This window comes from Molossus molossus, unplaced genomic scaffold (genome assembly GCF_014108415.1).
Source record: "Molossus molossus isolate mMolMol1 unplaced genomic scaffold, mMolMol1.p scaffold_m16_p_15, whole genome shotgun sequence".
NCBI lineage: Eukaryota > Metazoa > Chordata > Mammalia > Chiroptera > Molossidae > Molossus > Molossus molossus.
This window is the reverse complement of record NW_023425350.1, coordinates 11616041-11632712: the sequence shown is the minus strand read 5'-3', so window position 1 is coordinate 11632712 and position 16672 is coordinate 11616041.

Here is a 16672-nt window from a genome sequence, read left to right as displayed (position 1 = left end):
TTTTTATCAGAAATGGATGCTGGATTTTGTCAAATGCTTTTTCAGCACCTATTGATATGATCATGTGGTTTTTGTTCTTCATTTTGTTTATGTGGTGTATCACATTTATTGATTTGTGAATATTGTACCAGCCTTGCATCCCTGGGATCAATCGCACTTGCTCATGCTGAATAAGTTTTTTTGATGTGTTGCTGGATCCAATTTGCTAGTATTTTGTTGAGGATTTTGGCATCTATATTCATCAGGGATATTGGCCTGTAGTTTTCTTTCTTTGTGGTGTCTTTTTCTGGTTTTGGAATTAGAATCATGCTGGCCTCATAAAACGAGTTTGGAAGTCTTCTTTCTTCTTGAATTTTTTGAAATAGTTTGAGGAGAATGGGTGTTCGTTCTTTTTTGAATGTTCAGTAAAACTCCGCCGTGAAGCTATCTGGGCCTGGGCTTTTGTTTGCTGGGAGAGTCTTGATTACCTCTTCAATTTCCTTCATTGTTTTTGGTCTGTTCAAGTTTTCTATCTCTTCCCAGTCCAGTTTTGGGAGACTGTGTGTTTCTAGAAATTTGTCTATTTTGCTTAGATTGTCAAATTTGTTGCAATATTATTGTTCATAGTAGCTGTTAACAATCTTTTGTATCTCTGTGGTGTCGGCTGTTACTTCTCCTTTTTCATTTCTGATTTTGTGTATTTGGGTTCTCTCTCTTGTTTCTTGGTGAATCTAGCTAAGGGTCCATCAATCTTGTTTATCTTTTCAAAAAACCAGCTCTTTGTTTCATTGATCCTTTGAATTGTTTTCTTGGTCTCCATGTCATTTATTTTTGCTCTAATCTTTACTATTTCCTTCCTTCTACTTGTTCTGGGGTTTTCTTTTTGTTTGCTTTCTAATTCTTTAAGTTGTGAGGTTAAACTGTCAATTAGAAATTTTTCTTGTTTTTTGAGGTAGGCCTGTAGTGCTATGAATTTCCCTCTCAGAATTGCTTTTGCTGCGTCCCATAGATTTTGTGTTGTTGTGTGTTCATTTTCATTGGTTGCCAGGAAGTCTTTAATTTCTTCCTTGATCTCCTCGGTAACCCATTCATTATTTAATAACATGTTATTTAGCCTCCAAGTTTTCAAATGTCTTTGCATGTTCTGTTGCAATTGATTTCTAATTTCAAGCCATTGTGATCTGAGAAGATGCTTGATATGATTTCAATCTTCTTGAACCTGTAGAGATTTAGTTTGTGTCCTAACATGTGGTCTATCTTTGTGAATGTCCCATGTGCACTAGAGAAAAATGTGAATTCTCTAGTTTTGGGGTGTAATTCTTTGTAGATATCTATTAAATCCATTTGCTCTAGTGCTTCATTTAGAGTATCTGTTTCCTTGTTAATTTTTTGTCTAGAGGATCTATTCAGTGATGTCAGTAGGGTGTTGATGTTCTCTGCTATGATTGTATTGCTGTTGATTTATCCTTTGAAGTCCTCCAGAAGATTTTTAATATATTTTGGTGCTCCTCTATTGCGCACATATATGTTTATCAAGGTTATATCTTTCTGTTGAATAGATCCTTTCAACATTATGTAGTGGCCTTCTTTGTCTCTAGTTATGGCCTTCATTTTGAAATCTATTTTATCAGATATGAGTATTGCTACCCCAGCTTTTTTTTCCTTTCTGTTTGCTTGAAAGAGTTTTTTCCATTCCTTCAGTTTCAACCTATGTGAGTCTTTTGTTGTCAGGTGGGTCTCTTGGAAACAACATATTTGTAAGTCATGCTTTCTTATCTAGTCAGCTACTCTGTTTCTTTTTATCGGAGCATTCAGTCCATTTACATTTAAGGTGATTATTGGTATGTACTTATTTATTGCCATTTTAGTTTAGTGTGGTTATATTTTTCTTCCTGTTTCTTCTACTAATTACAGCAGTCCTTTTAACATTTCTTGCAGTGCTGGTTTGGTGCTAATATATTCCCTTAGCCTTTTTTGTCTGGGAAGCTCTTTATTTGACCTTCTATTTTGAATGATAGCCTTGCTGTGTAGAGTAGTCTTGGATTCAGATCCTTGTTTTTCATGACCTTGATTATTTCATGGCATTCCCTTCTGACCTGTAGTGTTTCTGTTGAGAAGTCATCTGAGAGCCTTATGGGGATTCCTTTGTAGGTAACCTGTTGCTTATCTCTTGCTGCTTTTAGGATTCTCTCTTTGTCTTTAATTTTTGGCATTTTATTTTATTATCATTATTTTTTTTTATCCTCACCCGAGGACATTTTTTCATTTTTTGTTCAGATAGAGTGGGAGGGAGAGATAGGAAGCGCGCGAGAGAGAAACATCATCGTGAAAGGGACACATCGAGTGGCTGCCACCCACACAACCCAACCAGAGCTAGGGACAAACTGCAACCGAGGTACATGCCCTTAGAGGGAACTGAACCTGGGTCTCTCTGAACTGCAAGCCGATGCTCTAACTGCTGAGCCAAATTGGCCAGGGCAATTCTTGGCATTTTAATTACTTGTGTCTTGGCATGGGCCTGTTTGGGATCTTCTTACTTGTGGCTCTTTGTGCTTCTTGAACTTGAATGCCTCCTTCCTTCACCGAATTATGGAAGATTTCTGTCACTATTTCTTCAAATATATTCTCTAACCCTTGCTAATTTTCTTCTTCTTCGGGGACTCCTATGATGCGAATATTATTATGTTTCCAGTTGTCCCACAGTTCTCTTAAGCTGTCTTCCTGTTTTTTAATTGTGTTTTCCTTTTGGTTTTCTGATTGGTTGATTTTTTTTTTCTACCCTGTCTTCTAATTCACTGATCTGGTCCTCAGCTTTCTCTACTCTGCTGTTTAGACCTTCCAATGTGTTCTTTATTTCTGATATGTCCTTCTTCATTTCTTCTTGGTGGTTTTAATTTCCAATTGGTTGATTTTCAACATTTCTATGTCTTTACTCATGGTTTTGATGTCCTTACTCATGCTATTGAGCTTCCTCAAGATCATGGGTCTGAATTGTAGCTCTGTTAACTTGCTTAACTGCTCCTCATTTATCTCATCTTCAGTATTGTTCTTTCATTTGGCATTTGTTTTTTTGTTTCACCATTTTGGCTATCAAAGTGGGCTTTGGAGCCTGCCAAATTTTCCCTGTGGATGTTACAATTCTGCTATTTGTGGCTCCCTCTCCTGGGTTTGGATGAGCATGGGAGGACCCACTTTAAACACCACTGTCAAGTCTTAGTTTCCTGGGCAGAGTTGCAAGCCCAGGAAAGGTTCGGTTATCTTCTAGCTTTTGGCCTGGAGGCTATTTGTCGTGGTTACTTGAAGAGCCTTGGCTTCTCAGTTGAATGAAAAACTCCTTCATGTGCTCAGCATAAGGATTTCCCGAGGGTGGGGCAGATACTGGTTGTTAATGAGCCTCAATTTGCATTTCAATGGCCCACAGGGTAGGGTTGAATCTCCGAGGGAGGGCCTGCCGCCTCTCCCCAGAGCCCTGGGAAGGAGCAAGATGGCCACTGTCTTGCGTGGCTGCAACTCAGCAGAAGCTCTGAGTGCCCTCCAAATCCCAAGTGTCCCCACATAGTTCCAATCCAGTCTGCCCTCCCTCTGCCGGAGCCCAAGGCGAGTGACTGTGGCTATTTTAGCGTCTGTCCCAGCTCTGCGCTGAGGAGCTTCTTGGGAATAAAACCCTGAGGGTGCTGCTCACAACCAAGGATGCTGCTGTCCGTGGGCTCCTAGCCTCCCTCTCACGCTTCCGCAATCCTACCAGGATTGAGTCAGTGTCCCTGGTTATATGGTCCTCGCAAGCTGCCCCTCTGTTGCTTCTTCCCGACGACCTGCACTTATTTTAGTTGTAATTTCAGCTTGGTCCTGGGAGATGGTCTGTGCAGCTTCCATTCACTCCACTGCCATTTTGGAATCCATTCCAAAAAATAAAGATAGTTTAAGGGGCCTTTGGGACAATATGAAGTGCAGCAATATCCACATCATTGGGGTACTAGGAGGCAAAGCAAAACAGCAAGGACTCGAGAACCTACAATGGAACTCCCATAGACTGTCAGCTGAGCCCTGGACAGTTTGGCTCAGTGGTTGGAGTGTCAACCCATGGACTTAAGGGTAAGAGGTTTGATCCCGGTCAAGGGCATGTACCTGGGTTGCATTTTTGATCCACAGCCCCAGTCGGGTTCATGAAGGGAGGCAACTGATCAATGTGTCTCTCTGACATCAATGTTTTTCTCTCTCTCCCTCCTTCTTTCCTCACTTTTGGTCTTTTTAAATTGTCACACTGGGGAGAGGTTGCTACTGACATCTAATGGGGGGAGGCCAGGGGTGCTACTAAACATCTCTCAGTGCCCCCCATGGTAAAGAACTGTCTGTCCTGAAATGTCAGCAGCTGGTGAGTTGACAAACCCTGTTTTCAGGGCTGCTTGTTTCAGGAGGCACCAACAGGGTGCACTGAAGAGGAGCACGGACCTTGAAAGGAATAGTCTTCTCCACACCATAATCTATTTCCCCAACAGGGCCTTCACATGTTTTGCCGTTTACAGGCAAGCCCCTGTTTCCGAAAGACCTCCGAGTTCCTGTATTCCTCTTCTAGGCCTGGGGTCTTGGGCGAGGCTCTGTTTTGCTTGTCTGTTTTCTCTGGCACAGTCCCCTCTCCACCAACTCTCTTTATGAGCTTGACTCTTGCTCTCAGGGGAGAGGAAGGCCATTGTGGTCCCTGCTCCCAGGGCAGGCAGAGGGCCGGCGTCTCTGGCTCACTCTATCCCTTTCAGGCCAAGGCCAGCCCAGGTACCGGCCAGCAGGGGCACTTTCTGCTCCTTTCCTCCTGGCTTTCCAACACCGTGCTCTCCAGTGTCTCCGGTCTTCCTAGTCTGCCTCCCTGCACTCATCCTTCAGACAAGCGGGAATCCCTCCCCCGCTGCCCGGCACGCCTGCCCCACCAGGTGTCCAGACCTCAGGACTCGTCTCTTTCCAACTTCTGTTTAAGCCCCCTCCTCAGATAGGATCACTCAAGAAAGAGTCAAAAAGTGAATGATGGATAATGAACATCTAACCCTTTCCAGGCAAAGCTGCCTTACAACAAGGAGTGGAGGGCTGATGGTGGGGGTCAGAATGGCTCACAGAAAGTGCTTTCCCTTCCTTTGCCTCGTTGGCTTTCAAACCTCTGCTCTGAGATTAAGAGAGCAAGGGATTCCTTTGCCCAGTAGGACAACGAGAAGACATGCTCAGCGCTCCAGGTGATCCAGGTGCCTGCTGGGGGCGCCTGCTTGCAGCACAGGGCTGCAGACACAGCCTGGTCTCTTCAGTCCCGGTGCTGCCTTGGCAGGGGTGGGGGCTCTTGGCTACCTGTGTGCCCCTCTTCTGCTCACACGGTGGCCAGCTCGGCAGCCCAGGAGGGGACTCCTGTTCTCCACCTTGGGAAAGGCTTTGCTCTTTTTGCCCTCCGGTTTCCTGGGCCTCGGCGATGAACACGCTTTGATGCAGTTCAGAGTCCTGAACAACAGCGCTCACTCTCGCGCTCGCTCTCATTAAACCCTGACATAGAAGCGTGCAGTCGGCAGCCTCCTCCCTGCAAATGATCCTCAGCAGGGCCCTGCCCCTCAGGAAGGACTGGCAAGCCTTCTCCGGTCTGACCCTACACTTCCCTCGTTGCCTCTGGCCTGGGACGACTCCGGTTGGAAGGGCCCCCATTCTTCCTCCTGGTCCTCACTCTGCTCTCTGGCCTCACTAAGGAATGGTAACTATCAAAAGGCAAAGCAAAACTGAGAATTTCATTGTCAGGCAAAAATGCACAGACATTTAAGGAGTGGCCTGAGAATCCCTAAGGAGCCCTTGTCCAGGGCAGAAACAAACAAAAAGCACTTAAAACGTAAACACAGTCTGAGAAGTGCTGTAACTGGTGCAGGGGGACCAGAGGAGGGGGAGACTCCCGGGCAGGGTGGTGGGGGAGGTAGGGACACCTTCACAGAGGTATCCCCAGAACTAAAAAACATCGCCTGTTTCAATGGCACCACTGGTTTAGTGACCGGTTTTATCTCCTGTCATGTCACTGACTTCCAATGTCAGTATTGCTTCATATGCAACATTGCTTTACTAGAAAATTAAAGATCTGAAGCGATTTTCCATGTAATTCAAGAGGTCAAACATAATTGAGAAAGTATCACGTTTTTGCTGTGGGTGGTGGTGTTGCTTTGATCCACATTTTTCTTTCTGTGCTATTTCGCTCTGTCGTTCTTTACCATGGATTAAATGTCATCTGAGTCCAGGTAAAATTCTGCCACCACCTATGACCATCATTGCCTCACATGCCATCATGCTTCTGCATAGAAATCTTGGCCAGGTTACTTCATTTCACAACAGCTGTGCAAAGTAGGAGGATTGCCTAATGCAGCCCAACAAACTATGTGAGGAATGTTTGAGGACCTGCCTTCATGTTATCACTGCTGTAGTCATCTCTTTTCATCGCCCTCCCCAGCAAAACCTCCTTCACCTACTCACCTGCTCCCTGACCTTGCCCTTTGAACTCTCAACGATCTCACCATACTTAGCCCAAGGTTTTGCTTTGTTTTGTTTTAACAGAACATTTATGTGCTCCAAATAACTTTTTTCTTTTTAGCTAAATCAAGCAGCAAAGCTCCTCGGGTTATATTGCTTTGGGATGCTCTCTACCCAGATTCAGGGCATGATAACCCAAGATGGTGGGGATTGTGATCAATGATGTATTGCCCTATTTTTAATTAGTGGTGGAACCAGACATACTCTACATAGAACCTCGCCCCTCTGGCACATCACACTGCTTTTCTGGGGTGGCTGTGACTGTCACAGTACAAAGCAAACACTCTGGACGTACAGGAGAGGCAGATGACTGCAATCTGCGATACCAAAGACTGGAAAGATAGGGGACAGAGCTGGACCTATAAGGCTAGATAGGATTTCAATAAGTTTAGAACAAGAAAAAGCCCTCCAAGGAAATGGAACTTCTTGAGCAAGACACCATGGTAGAGAAAGGCCAATGAGAAACAAAAATAAAATTTAGTCTGTGTTGGTGGAGATTGAGTTTCTTGGGTGGGGCACAGAAGCAGGGAAAGCTAAGTAATTGGGTCACAGCCAGATCATGGAGGATTTGGGGTGGCAAGACGGGCATGGACCTTGTTCTGGGTAGATTCCAACGATAAAAGTGAGAGGTTTTAGGAATTAATAATTAGGGTACCGGCTGCTGAAAGGAAGAGGAGGGGAAAGAAGCTTTGTGACAATCAAACCGACCAAACTGAAGTCAGGTTGGATATGGGAAAGTAGGGGTGAAGGGCTGGTATGAAGAAGAAGAAAAAGCCAAAGATTAGACAATGTATATCAAAATATTCTCCCAGTACAAGGTCCAAGGAAGGCAGTCAACACATACTCATTGAAGTTTCTGGCTCCAGGATTTGGAGTATAAGGGGTTGGTGATGACATTTGCTAGAATCAGGAGAATAAAACTGGGCCTTTGGAGGAAGAGCATGGACATGTTGTATTTGAGGTGCTTTGGAGACATCCAGGTAGAGATGACTAATTAGCATTGGGCATCGAATCGGGAGCTCAGGAGAGGTGATATGCTCCTCTATCCCTGCCATTCAAGTAGCTTACTCAAGAGCTCAGGCTTAGTGTCTGGTCATCAGTTTTTAGAGCATAGGTGAAACAACAAAAATAAATGATACCTTCTAAAAAGAATGTAAAGAAAAGAACAAAGACAAAGGAGGATCCTTAGGGAACATCAGTATTTGGTGCTGGACAGCATGCTTTGTGAAGTCAACTCATTGTGCACACCATTATTCCCACCGTATCTCCAGAGCCTAGCACAGTCCTGGCAAAGGAGCAGATACTCAATAAATGTGAGTTGAGTAACAGAATGACAATTTAAGGGGCAGGTAGACCACACTTCATCAGAGGAATGGACAGAAATAAAAAATTACCTTTGTTGAGTGCCAAGCATCTGCCAGATATATACAGGCTTTCCTTGTGGTTTCTCCTTTAAAATAATGAAATAATGGTGCCCAAAGCTTCGCAAAGCTTAAAAGTCCAGTTTTAGAGTGACTTTGGTTTTTGCAATGTCTGCAACCCCCATGCCTTCCCTTGGACTCTCCCCTGCTCACGACGTTTTTGTGTTTAATCTCCACTTAAGGCGTCAAAGCAAAATGAAAATCCTTGGAACTTGGGGCCCTCTTAACATTTTGTTCCATAAAGAGAATTCTCATATAACCAGACACCTTGTGGTTCTTCTGGGACTGTTGCATTTGTTCATTTGATTGATTGAGTCATCATTTTCTAAGAGCTGGCACTATACAGCATGAGGGAAGAAGACACGGCTGAACCCACAAGAAGCTCAACATACAATGAAAATGTGCGTGTGTGTGTGCATGCATGTCAGTGAATATTTAGCTATAACATAATCTGGACACACACAGAAGAGCGAGACTAATTCTGTCTTAACAGTAGAGGTATAGATGGAAGATCATAGAAGTCTTCACATGAGAAAAGATACAAAGACAGAGCCTTGAAAGCTAAATAGGTTTTTGGGGGGGGGGTGTTTTTTTGTTTTGTCTTGCTTTTCCAAGCAGAAGGGGCCACAAAAGCAAAGATGATGAGACACGGAGTGCTTGCATGTAGACTCTTTGAAAAGGTGGGTGACGCAGCTGGAGCAGCACCCCAGAAGGGTTTTTAATGAGTGTGGCATGACTAGATTTGTGCTTGGGGAAGACCCTTCTGTCAGCTGGTGTGAACGTTGGATGAGAGCCTGCAATGATGCCTGAACAGAGAGCTTAGTGAAAAGATTTCTTCCCTTCCATCCTCTCGTCTGCCTTGCAAAGGCCTCAGGATGGTTGGATTCTGCAGACTGACATTTGTAAATGGATGGAACCATTAGACTACGTTGTAAACCTAAGTGTCTGCAGAAACGCCTCTGCGGCCAGCGGAGTGCAGGGAGGGTACAGATACGGGGTTGAAGAGAATAAAAAGAATGCTGCTCAGAAAAGCAGCTCCGTGATGTGTTCTGATTTGTGCTTACCGGTGTTGATTTAACATAAGGTTTCTTTCCATCATTATTCGGTTTACACTTAACTTCCTAACGCCCCTTCTGTGTTTCAAAAGGGTTTGCTTTATGTGTCAGCGCTGGCCCTGGCTCCAGCCCCAGCCCTATTCCCAGCCCCGAGTACAAGGGAAATGCAAAGCTCTCTTAACTTCCACGGACCCAGAGGAGGAGTGCCTCTACTTGGCACCGCTTCTCTCCCTGGGCTTCGCTCTGAGCAACTTGCATTGTAACAACTCTGTTAACACAGACCATCCTGCTATGAAATTCAAGTGGGATTTTCAAAGAACGCGTATGGCCCAATACAGTCCCTAAATTGTATCTTGGAATATGGTTTAATCGCTTCAGCAAGATTCAAGAGATTTAACTATCCAAAACCATTTTTTAAAGTGCTGATTTAATTGCTGTTGTATTTCACGGCCTTTCACACATGTGCTCTAAGCATTTTGCCCATATGTAACCAAATGAACGAGAGACTACAGTAATTTCTTAAGAGCCAAGAAATAAGAATGGGGATTTTATTCTACAGTTCAAGCTGCACACGCCTTAGCACGCCCGGAAACAGACAAGCCACGGAGAGGGCTGTCATCTGCTGCCCTGGGAAACTTCTTCTACCTGTTCATTTTCTCTCTGAGAATAAACATGCATACTCAGGCTGGACCTTGGCAAGTGATTCCCACGCCACAGTGGATGATGGTGTTAGGTCAGGATCTGCATCAGGAGGTTTTCCAACAATGATGAGAGCCAAGTGTGTGCCTTCTGAGTCCCATCAAAGGCTTCCTTAGTCTCAGCATCTCTTCTCCCCTGGTCCACAACTATAGCCCCAGAGGGAGGCTTCTGAGATTTCCTGGTGAGCAGAAACCCACATTGCCTATCCAGAGCACTGCCACCAAGCCACTAGGAAAACTCCCAGCCAAGTCTGAAAGTATCTGACATTCCCTGCATATGAGAATACTATATGCTAAGGGTCTCCCTAGTAAGAGATAAAAATAGACCCACCGAACCAATAGGGTCAGTGTTACCATTTACTCCCCCTAAGGGCTTTATTATTCCACAAAGCTTATTTTCCCCTTACATCTGAATTGTTTTATATAAAAATCAAGACATTTTCTCCCCAGGAAGTACTTTTCAATGTTCACCAAGTTTATTACAACTGAAAATATGTTTACTATAAACCTATCATTTGTAACAACCTCTGAAATTAAACTCATTTTCATTTTTTCTTTCTTCCTATGCTTTAAGTTTTATTTCCTCCTGATGTTATCGCAGGAAAGAGCAGCAGGTGAAGAGTCCAGAGGTCTGTCCTTCAGTCTGGACACTGCCAGTAACGTTGGAAACCTTGGAAGGTCAGTTAATGTCCTGACATTCCACTTCTTCGCCCCTCAAAGGGCACACCTGCTGAGCCACTGGCCCCAAGAGGCTGTCGTGAGCTTCAGACGGAACCGGGTCTGTGAAAGCAATCGAAAACCCACCGCGAGCTAAAGCAAGGAAAGGGAGTTCACCTTTTCCATGGGTACTTCACATCAAACATCATATAGTGCTTAGTTTCCTTTGGTGGTATCCATAGCTTTGACCCTCCGATAGTTCCCATTCTTAGAATTAATTCGATAGTAATCTGACCGCTACGTGTACTTCCTGTCGTTTTTACAGCCAAATACGAAGACAATTTTCTCACCTAGCAACAAAAGACTTTCATGGTTATTATGCCATATGAAAATTGATTTAAGCTATTGAGGATCAAACCATCATTGAAACCATCCCAGATCTGAGAAATGTACCAACATGCCCTCATGTCCTATCAATTACCACTGGATTACTCTCAGTCCAGCGATGCCGATGTAGCAAACACAGCAGAGACCACGCAGCCGGTGGGAAGTAGGAAGTGAGTGAGAAGTAAATTAAGGGGGAACACACTTTATAGATTGTGAATTTTTGGAGGATGTTGTGGGGAAATTTTTCCTTTTTTTTAAGCCAAACTTCTTTTCAGGTTTCCACACTTCATCATTAAAAATTACGATGGTTTTCAAAATGTGTCTTTGGCAAAGGAGATTATGTCTGGTCTGGTAAAAATCCTAGCAGCTTTCTCTCTTAACCAACAGCTCATCTAAAACCTTTTAGCTAATCCAGAACATAAGAGAACTTAAAATGAAGTTTGGAGGGTAGGAAACCAAAAATCAGCTGATAGAAAACTAAGCTTTTCTTGGATGGAGTCTGCGTAAAATCTTTTGCACTTGTGTGTAGAACTGCTCAGAGTAATGTCTGTGGAGTCGATTCAAAATCTCTGTGTGCCAGGAACAACAATTGCACTAGATGGGGTCCAGGAACATATATTGAGACTAGAAAGGGGGATTTTCCAAAGGTCTGAGTTTTGTTTTCTTCTCCAATATTGCTAAAAAGTGGAAATGCTGGCAATTTCCTGGCACTTTTTTGGTTCATAAAACAGCCATGAATACAATAACTATACAGTGAATATAGGCTACTATGTCTTGTTAATTATACATCACAATGCAAGCATTATAGAAGTACCTTCTAATAGATAATTATCTCCTAATGAATACTTTTTTTTTTTTAATCCTCACCCGAGGACATTTTTGCATTTATCTTCAGATAGAGCAGGAGGGAGAGAGGGAGAGAAACATCGATGTGATAGAGACACATCAACTGGTTGCCACCCACACTACCCCAACTAGGGTGGGGACAAACTGCAACCTAGGTATGTGCCCTTAGTGAAAACTGAACCCAGGACTCTCTGGTCTGCAGGCCGATGCTGTAACTGCTGAGCCAAACTGGCCAGAGCCTACTGAATATATTTGTACATTGATAAGGACAATCCAATCACCTCTAACTTATTTATTTATTTTTTTAATCCTTACCTGAGGATATTTTTCCATCCATCTTCAGATAGAGTGAAATGGAGAGAGAGAGAGAGAGAGAGAGAGAGAGAGAGAGAGAGAGAGAGAGAAACATGAATGTGAGAGAGTCATCAATTGGTTGCCTCCCTCACGACCCTGACCAGGGCCAGAGAACGAACTACAATCAAGGTACATGCCCTTGACCAGAATTGAACCCGTGACTCTTTGGTCCATGGGCTGATGCTCCAACCACTGACCCAAATTGGCCAGGGCATCACTAACTTATTGATAAAATCATTTGGATTTCAATTCTTTGTTAAACTAATATTTTTATCTTTTTTTTAACTTGTGGGGCTGACATTGGTTACTAAAATTATCAAGGTTTCAAGTGTATGATTCTGTAACACATCATCTGTATATTGTATGGTGTTAACCATCCAAGGTCAATTCTTTCTGTCACCATTTTTCCCCTTGTACCCTCTTCTATCTTCCCCCATCCCCTTTCCCTCTTGTAATTATCACACTGTTGTCTGTGTCTGAGGGTTTTTTCCTAATTAATCCCTTTACCTTTTCCACCCAACCACCCCAATCCCTCCCCTCTGATATTTGTCAGTTTGTTTTTTATATATATGAGTCTGTTTCTAGTTTGTTTATTTTGTCATTAGATTCCACATATAAGTGAAATCAAATGGTATTTGTCTTTCTCTGACTGGCTTATTTCACCTAGAATAATACTCTCCAGGTCCATTCATGCTGTCGCAAATGGTAAGAGTTCCTCCTTTTTTACGGGTGAGTAGTATTCCATTGTGTAAATGTACCACAGCGTTTTTATCCACTCACCTACTGATGGGCACTCGGGCTGCTTCCAAATCTTGGCTATTGTAAATAACACTACAATGAACATAAGGGTGCGTGTATTCTTTCAAATTAGTGTTACAGGTTTATTCTCAGAAGTGGGATCACTGGGTCACTTGTAGTAAGGATATTTTTTCATCAAAGCCTTAAGTACAAGTAAGGTGATATACCAAAAGAAGTTTTCAGTGAGAATAAAAGCTACTTTCCTTCAGGAGAAAATCAGTGTGTAGATAGAGTTGGTGGGTGAGAGGGACTTACTCACTGGAGTCTCATTCATAGGAACTTGAAAAAACAGGAGAAGTTGTCATGAGACCTGCCATTCTCCTGATGTTTAATATTTATGCCATAGCTCACGATGCCCTTGAAAATTTGATTTTAAAACACTGTGAATTTCCTCTCCACAAAAATACACAAACATGTGATTTTTTAAAAGCTGCATTGTGTTTAATTGGAAATTGATTTGTCCCATAACCTGGTATTGATATTGCACAGTAGAAAGAACATTGCATTGGCTCTGCCTCTGACATAGGTGAGCTCATGCAAGTCTGTAGATCTCAGTTCCTCATCTGTAAACTGAGAGGGCTGGACCACACGCTCTCTGTGTGCCCTTCTAGAGCTAACATCTTATGTGTTCATAATTGTGGAAAATTTCAGTATTCCTTATTGGAGACTCTTGCCTTGGAAGCAGGCACTCTTGGTGCAAGGAATGGCTTGCCCTTTAACTCGCTCTTCCCTCCTGCGTTTCCCCTTACTCCTGTGGTGCGTGGTTGATTCTTGCAGTTACCATCATGCTGACTTCCGAAGGACTTTGCATACCCACTGGCCCAGAATAGACACAGGCTCTTGCCTTCGCTCTCCTAATAATGCTTAGGTGCAGCTGAAACACTTAAAACACACGGAGAGCAATAAATTGACTTATAAGCTATGACTTGTTCATTTTCATTGCGTTCTACTATGTCCCACTTAGTTTAGGTCCTCCCCATATGCATCCAGGGATAAAAAGGCAACCTTGAACACTCCTTACCTGAAAGTGTCCTTGTGGAGAAACATAGACTCCTTATAGTTCTGGTTCATTGAGGGTAAGAAAGGCCCAGTTATTTCTTTTATCAACTGAGTTTCCTCTTACAGTCGTTCTGGCCTAAGTTTGCCTCTTATCTATTATGAGAGACACCAAGAATAACCTTTGGGGAAGACCACACTCTTACCCTCATCGCCACCATCAATTCAAGAGTCATGCCCTGGCAGGACTCAGTATGATGCTTATATTATATTAGAACACAAGTAACCCCCTATCTCCTACTGGGAAATAATACAGTAGGGAATATTTTATTATTTTTTTTTTTTATCCTCACCCAAGGACATTTTTCCGTTTTTGTTCAGACAGAGTGGGAGGGAGAGAGAGGAAGAGAGAGAGAAACATTGACGTGAAAGGGACACATCGAGTGGCTGCCACCTGCACGACCAACCAGGGTCGGGGACAAACTGCAACCGAGGTACGTGCCCTTAGTGGGAACCGAACCTGGGTCTCTCTGGACTGCAGGCCGACGCTCTAACCGCTGAGCCAAACCGGCCAGGACGGGAATATTTTAGATAGATGGAAGAATGGAGGATGGATGGATGGATAGATAGATAGATAGATAGATAGATAGATAGATAGATAGATAGATACTAGTATTATTTTGGTAATTGCTATAACGCAGATGTATTAGTCAAGATTCGAGTTGATGCATGTAAGAGAAACTCAAATAAGGGCAGATTAGTCACAATAAATAACCTTGTATATCTCAAGTTAAAGAAGTTCAGAGGCACATAGTCGTGGCTGTTTAGGCAGCCTCACAGCGTCCCTCTCTGAGGCAGGCAAGAAAGGCCTCACTGAAAAGGTTTAACATTTGAGCTAGAGAAATGGAACAAAAGGAATTAATTAGCCTCCCAGACCACACAAATGGGATGCTCAAAGACAGAAGGATCAGAGAATAGCTTGTAGGGAAACTCTAGATAGTTTTGACTCCTGGAGAGGGGAGATAATGGCAAAGTGGAAGATTCAGGCACGATTATGAAGACCTTGTATGCTGAAGAGAGGAGTGTGGCTGTCAAGAGGGAACCAATGAACAATTTTCTGCATGAGAGACACATCTGATTTTCACAACTGAAAGATCATTCAGCACTTACACTAGGAAATGTTCATCAATGAGTGGTGAGGGGAATACTGTCTCGTCCTAAATGGCTCATGACAATAGAGAGTCACTAGAAGATGCTAAGAATATTCCTGATGATAGGAGAAATAGGAAGGAAGAGCAAGACAAATAACTACGCTAAAAACACTTCCCCAAACTCCCTGCAAAGACAACAACACACACACACACGACAAACCCGGTATAAACACATTCCAAATTTATGGAAGTTTTCTGGGAATCTTGGGGCTTAGATACAGATTTAATTCTGATCTATTCTTTTGTTCTGTCTTTTATAGATCAGTCTCCCCCAGCACCCCTTAAATGCTATCTCACTCTTAACATAATGGAGAGCCAATTTTTTAATCAAAAGCCATTTTTAGGATCAAAGAGAAATATATTTCTAGGCGGATAGTATGTTAGTTATATCTTGTAACATCATATGGTGAGGGGTATTCAACTAAAATTAGAGATGATATTCACTGAAATTCTCAAAAAAAAAAAAGTCAAATGCCTCCAAATCGGGGGAGGAAAATTGAATCTTTCTTCTTCCAGGATATTTTTCTCAAGTACTAGCGGAAGTGCTAATGAGAGACAGGCCTCCTTGCCATCCAGTGACAAATGTAATAGGTTACATGAAACCACAGAAAATGAGTCTATTTAAAAATGTCAGATACAACACTAAAGGAAAACTCGGTCTTGTATTTTTTCCTCTTGATCATGGTCTAATAGAGACAATTCAGAAATGATTTCTTCTGAACTTGGTGATATTCATGATTGAAATAGTGTTGCTAATGATAACAATGTGTAGAATTATTACATGGAAAATACTAATAATGCAAATCATATGGTCTGTAGTTGTATTTTCCCTGCAGATTATTTTTTCCTAGGCATGTTTGATTACTCAGAGATTAGCATACTAAAACTCAGATTTGTCCTAACATACAGAGAACTGGGGTTTATAAGAACAAAATTAGACAACCAAACTTCCACTAATGCCCGCTTTGCTACAAAAAAATAATAACAATGCAAGGCAGAGGGTATTGAACCAAAAATACTATTTCCAACTATTTGGGGTATCTTATGTTTTTGCTTATATCTACCAATAAATAGTGTCCCATAAGACATAATATTAAAATAATTGCAAAATTATAAGAGCACTTGTTAAGTCAAAGGCACAACTCTTAATCTATGGTGTAAAAATAAGATGCATATTTTGGGATCTAAAACCACTTGCCTTCTTGATGATGCTTTATAGAAACAATTAGAACATTTTCTTTTTTTTTCTAAAACTTTCCTCATATCTCATACAGTCTATATGTCTGATGGTTACAGGAGATTATATATTTTTCTTCTATAAGAGACAATATTTATACAGATATACTATGTCACTATTATTATAAGTCATTTTCACTGGTTTTAAGTAACAAAATCCCAGAATTAAAACTGCAGACATCTAAGCAAATTTCTAGAACCATGTCCGAAAGCTGATGGATATAGAGTAATGGGATTTTCTCAAAGAAACAAAGTTGTAATGCAGAAATGTTTTTGACCTAAGAGTTGGCAACAAACAAATCTTGACTACGACCACAAATGTGTCATAAAGCAAACACACAACTCCAAAGTTTGTAATAATTTAATTAGCAAACATTATATCTCAAGTCCCCAAAAATGTACTTATACATTATATGTTCAAAAGATGTTATTATATCATGGTTAGGTTTATATGTTATATTATACATGTATATTGTGTATGTATCATATATGTAATATGT